We start from the raw sequence: 6000 nt of genomic DNA, 5'->3' as shown, positions 1-6000 counted from the left end.
CTCCCCGGGTTCATCTAGACCCCATTAGCCTCCGGCAAACAAGGGGACATCGGGGAGACGGGGTCACAGCCCCGGGCCCGAGTGAGGGGCTCAGTCAGGGCAGGGGACCGCGCTCCGCTCCGCGCTCGGTGCAAGCCCCGGCCGGGCGGCCGCTGCCGCGGGGGCTGCAAGGGAGCCCGGAGCCCCGCGGCGCCGCTCCGAATCCCAGCGCAGCCGCTTCCCCGCGCCCGTCTCCCATCACAGCCATAGCAACGCAGCCGGCCCTGCCCCTTCCAGCGGGGAGGGAACAGGCTGGATTTAAATGCAAACATCGCTCCGCCGGTCGGTGGATTATTTTCGCTCTTGTCTGGTGCCTCACCTCCACGCTCAGCCCTCCCCACACCGGCGGCACTTGAACCTGCCCGCCTGAAAAGTGTGCCATCCCCCATCCCCGACCCCCTCCTCTCGGGGCCAGCCCCGCCGGCCCCCCTCCGCAGGGTCCGGCCGGGAAGTGCTGCTGTGCTCCGCGGGACCCCACACCGGCCCTGGGAGGCCGGCTGCGACCAGCGGGGAGGGCGGCGAGGGCGATTCGCTTGCTAGAGAAATGCCCTGTTGAACTTTGAATATATTAGTTGACATCAGTGCGAGTTGGGGCTGCCAGCCCCTAGCTCCCTCCTCCTTCCCTACCTCCTCCTCCTCCGCCTCCTTCTCCTCCTCCCCTCGGTCTCCGATGGAAAGAGTTGAAGCCGCGCTGATAGGAGCCGCTTGGAAGAGACAGCGGAGCGCCCGGGAGGACTTCGGTCCCAACTCCGGCCGCACCGCGGGGACGCTGCCCGCCGCCGCTCGCATGGCCCGAGGCGGCACTCCCTGAGCGCCGGGCTGGGCAGAGCCGCCGCTCCGCTTCCCTGCTCGCCCCGTGCCGAGCCCAGCCGAGCCGAGCCGAGCCCAGCCCCGCCGAGCCGAGCCCAGCCGCGCCGCGGCTACCCCCGCTGCTGCGGCAGCCGGAGCGCGATGTGCCGGTGAGCCCCGCACCGGGAGCCCCGCGGCCACCCCGTAAGCGCAGCGCGGCGGCGGCCCGGGGGGCGGGCGGCGGGACGGGCCGGGGGCGCGCAAACTTCCCAACTTGGCGGGGTCGGGGGGAGCGGGCGGCGCTGGGAAGGAGATCTGGGGAGGTGGGAACCCCCGGGCTGCTGCGCGTCTGCGTCGCCCCCGGAGCAGCGCCCGGTAATGGGGGCCGGGGGCAACCTGCGGGGCGTGGGGGTGTGTTTGTGCCCGGCGCTCGGCGCGCCGTCCCCCTGCCCGCCGGGGAGCCTAAGGGGCTTATTTTTTGTCGCTGTGTTCGCGGTCCGGCAGCGCTGGAGAGCACGCTAGCTCGGAGGTGGCAGTGGAGGTGGGTTTTTTTCCTCCTCTCCGCCACCTTCCCAGTTCTTCCTAAACCCGCTGAACGAGGTTGTGGCGGGAGCGAAGGGGTGCAGTGGTGGGAAGGAGGATAGCCTAGACGAAGGGATATCAATGATTTTTGTTTTTCAGATGGTAATTTGTCTTTGTGGTAGGGGTGGCCCATTAAATTTCAGCTCACGTCCAGATGGAGATCAAAAGCGAAGGGGAGAGGGAGAGGGAAGCAGAGAGCCTTGCTCCTTAGATCCGCGCATTGTTAGAAACTTATGGGGAGTATATGGGGGGGTAGGACTTCCAGAAACAACCTTTGTAGATCCAGCTCAAATAATCCACACCAAAGTTGGAGAGCTGTATTTTCCAGCACTACCATCTGCTCCTGGTGCTGCCCAGGAGCACGCTTACTGTTAAGCCTCAGAGGAAACAAACAAAAGGTGTGCTTGCCAAGTCGGTCCTGAACCTGTCTCTTCATGGGCTTTTAGGTGGAGCATTAAGTATCGAGGAGTATGTATGTCCTAAAGGTTCACTGTCCTCTGTTGGCTCAGTTTAGACTCTTTGATAATTTCTTGTCCTTAAAAAAAGGTCTCCAAACATGGTAGATGCCAGGTCCTGTTTTGTTGTTTGGTTGGGGTTTTTTGTTTTTTGGTTTTTTTTCCTAATTTATTTATCTGGTTTTGGTTGGGGTTTACTTTTTTTTTCCCTTTTCTTTTATCTTAAAACTATTTATGTATGGATATATTGGTTAAGAACCACCATAGTAAAGTTCCTTATTTTGTTGTGCAAGTGCTCCCTCTCATTACAAAAAACACTTCTTTTCCTAAATGATGGTCTGAGCTGCAAAAGGTTTGATGTCTTTGCCTCTGGATGTGTTCAGTGGTAGGCTAAGACCCAGGCTGACTGCACTGTGGACAAAATAGAAACCAACTAACTAGAAGTTGTAATGGGCTTTGATTCTTACTGCTACTTGAGATCACTAGAGATCCCAGGTGAGCAGAGGAGGAGTGAGGGGAGCTGGAACAAACTACTCATACAGAAAAGTACTGTTGTAATTATACATCTGATTTGTAAGCACCCAAGGTAGAAAACTGGTCATAACTGCAGACAAAGTGGCAGTGGATAAGGAAAATCCTGCTGATATTTAACTGGATTTTTAACAGATTCAGTTTTTAAACAGACACTTGAATCATCCATATCTTTCATCTTTTCTCCTTTTGCACTAAAACTTTTCTGATTGGATTGGGACTCAGCACTAAGCAATAGTGGCGAATCTCTGTGTTTTATGTTATGCTTCTTGCATTTTCAGTGAAGTCTAGGCACGTTGTTCTGTTTTTCTTTCTATCTTTTTTTCTTTCATTAAAAAGGCCAAGTTTTTGTCCTCCTCTGCCAGGGACTCACTAATCCTGAAGTCATGGGGGAGAGAGAGATCCCAACCATCAGAATATAGATATTTGCTTTGTTCATCCCCCCCCAGCCTATTAGGCTGATGGAATTGGCAGTGGCTGCCCTCTGTGACCTCCCTCCCTTCCTGCAAAAAGCTGGGGCAACCAGGGAGGAGAAAATGTGCAAACTCCAGCAAGTGAAAAAGCACAACCCCAGAGGACAAAAGGCTTGAACAGAGAGATGCGGGGGATGAGGTTCTGCACAGAAAATGACTTTTAGCAAACTGGCCTTGATCAGTTCACATCACTGACTGGAAACAATGGCATGGGGATGGGTTCAGCAGGAATGTGGGTAGCCCAAGAGAAGCTCGATACAAGTGGTGCCATGGAACTTGAGTTGCTTTGCAGTAAGATTTAAAAAGTTCCCAGACAGAATGGCTTTGGTCATCCTCTGTGATTGCCCTTTATTCCCCAGGCCGACAGCTGACCTGGGGGAACATACCCCCAGACTATAAACTCTTCTTCTTACCTTATAGTCAGTTGTAAAAGTGCTGCTTGACTTGGGCTGACACATGATAGGGCCCCATAAGAGGGAAAGTTCCTGGGAAGCAGGCACTCTGTGACATTAAACATGGCTCAAACAATAGATTTCTATTTTAGTCAGGACAAATAATCATGCGAGCAGACATACTAGGGTTAAATAAGACCATCTGCATGAATATATCTTCCCGAAAACAAATAGATGCCAGGCAAAGTTTCAGAGTGCAGCCGGGGCTGTTGCCTTGCTGTTCGGCAAAAGGGGGCAGTATCCAACAGTGCCAGGGAGCGATCTGCCGCTGCCGCCTCCCTGCCTCCAGCGCTGGCTGCTGCGTGCTCTATCAACTGGGATCTGGCAATTTAGGGTGTTATCCGGTAGCCCTAGTATTCAGGTGATTCCTTGTAAAGACATCGGAGAGGTTAATTGACTGTCTAAAAGATGCAAGATCAAAGCTGTAATTGTTTTACTTTGTGGTTGCATCACTTCCATATGCTGGTGAACGACTGGAAATTAAGGACAATGCTGTATGATTGCAAAGCTAGTTTTGTTCACATTTAGTAGGCTGACAGCAGTAACCTTACCCTGTTTTTACTGTACTGTTTTTTAGGGAAAACATGGTGAAGCCTTAGCTTTGGAGTGCTGTTGGTACAAATGCCCTCAAGGAATTATCATCACTGTTTTCCATAGTAAGAAAACCAAACAATTTCTTCTCTAAATTTAACTTTCTTTGAGAACTCGTTTGTTTCCAGCGTACAGAAATATATTGATCCATCTCATAAAATATTGGTTTTTGAATGCATTTAAAAGCCTTTTCACCTTTCATTTATCTACATGCCTGCATTATTAGATTAGCATTTCTTAGTTCATTTTTTACTGGGAGCCATTGGCAATTTTACTGAGGGTCTGTCATTGGGAAGCCACACGCTGGACTCCAGCTTTGTCAGGTCTCCTAAGTGCTGCTCACTGCCTTCATGACAAGAGCTGCAGCAGCAGGGGCAGACTGGCCCCAAGAGAGGGGACGTGCTGAGGAGTGGGAGTCAGTCACTGTAATGTGAAGGTGTCCCACTGCTGGGGTAGTGCTGAGATTCAGAGTTTAGGTGCCAGTGTGAAGTCTTCAACTAGATTTTCCTTGCTGCAGATCATGCCCACAAGATCATTTCTGGTATAAAGCTGAAAAAGGGAAATTTAATTACCTGCAGAGAGTGGTGGAGACAGTTCAGAATGGTTCTCTAGGGGTAAAATTCATCAGTGTTTGTTGTGTGTAAGTACCAAATCAGATTGAAATCAAAAAGTCAGTCTTAAGTGATGGACTTACCTTTTAGAGACTGAATACTGTGAAGGTGAACTACCACAGTTTTGGGTTGGATCCTTGTGATTTAGTCCAGGAGACAAACCGTGGCGTATTGCACTATCCCTGCTGTGCCTCGAAATGGGCTGTGTCCGAGTGTTATTGCTTCTGAGATTCAAGTCAACAGCTCTTTGTTATTGTTCTGTTACTTAAGGAAACAAAAATCAGCTCACTGAAGGCACTGTGTTAGTTTTATTGTAGGGATTGTTTCTCTTGCTTTTAGACTGCTGAGTTATCCAGTGTGCCCAGTATCAGGAGTCATCCCATCTCTGTCCATGGTGGCAATTTTCATTAGTTTCGGTGGGAGCTGAGTATAAGACTTTGACTGCTCTTTGAGCCTGCAACTGTGTGGACAGTGCTTTGCTTGCTGGAGATTATTCTTCAAGCACAGTTAACCTCAGTATTTATTTCCCCACTGTTCTCATTGTTGTCCAAAAAAAAAGTACTGCATGACAGCCGTTATTTCTTACCCCAGGCTCAAACCATGTGAGTAAAGTGCAGCAGAGCTCTGACTGCACAACTGTGACTTTCAGCACACAGGGTCTCCTTGACTACAGCGCCGTGACTCCCAAAGTTACCTCTGCTTCAGAACTCACATAAAGCACAATTTTTTAAGGTCCACAAAAAATCACTCAAGGTGATTTTCTGAAGATGAGTTTATCAGTAGTAATAGTCCAGAAATATTACTGTTGTCAAAAATGTATGTACAAACCAAGTGGGTTTGTTTTGTTTCTAAATGTAATAACTCAGGGAGGTAATTTGCATATGAAGGATGTTACCAAGTTACAAAGTATTACTCTGAATTGGTGGCAGGGCTATTCATGTGCTTATAATTAAACATGTACCAAAGTACTGTGCTGGTTAAGGACTGGTGTGTCTTTATTTACCTTTTAGTGAGCTGTAAATCGGACAATAAGTAAACATGCTGATTACTAGTTTTAATCCCCAAATCAATTGTAAACACCTGTAGAGTTTATAAATCATATCTGTAATTTCATTGGTATTCAGAAAGGGGTCATTTGTGGAAAGAGCACAGAATATTTTCTTCCCAGAAGCTGCTGTGAAGGAGCTTGATCTTACAAGGTGCTGCATGTTCCTCATTGTTGTTAACGCGTCTCCGGGAAACAGCACCCGGCACAACCAGACCCTGATAAACACAAACTGCAGCAGTGTCTGACCTCGTGGCTTTGTTGAGCAGGCAAAATTCTTATGGGCTTGTTAGTCTAGATAACATACTCCCTATTAGGCTGTTGCTGCAAGTTAAATAAATTGCAGAGTGCCAGTTTCAAAGGTTTGACTTTATCTGTGATGCAGCAACACGTGACCAGTCAGGACATAGCCATCTGCAGAGAAGAACCTCA

The 6000-nt window shown here is 49.6% G+C and overlaps 1 protein-coding gene across 5 annotated transcripts in view; it reads left to right on the top strand.

The window, feature by feature from the left end:
* Positions 1–344: 344 nt before the first annotated feature.
* Positions 345–6000, top strand: part of SEMA5B (semaphorin 5B) — a 268944-nt gene continuing 263288 nt past the window's right edge. For 2 of the 5 annotated variants that reach the window (XM_030951863.1, XM_030951860.1), the window contains exon 1: positions 345–998. The gene's annotated coding sequence lies outside the window, so the exon portion shown is untranslated. Of the gene's footprint in view, positions 1033–3898; positions 3978–6000 lie in introns of all 5 variants that reach the window. The other 3 variants (XM_030951862.1, XM_030951859.1, XM_030951861.1) reach the window with 2 other exon arrangements.

The sequence above is a fragment of the Camarhynchus parvulus genome, chromosome 7 (genome assembly GCF_901933205.1).
Source record: "Camarhynchus parvulus chromosome 7, STF_HiC, whole genome shotgun sequence".
NCBI classification, from domain to species: domain Eukaryota; kingdom Metazoa; phylum Chordata; class Aves; order Passeriformes; family Thraupidae; genus Camarhynchus; species Camarhynchus parvulus.
Note: the sequence above shows the minus strand (reverse complement) of the source record. Positions and strands in the feature narration are given on the sequence as shown.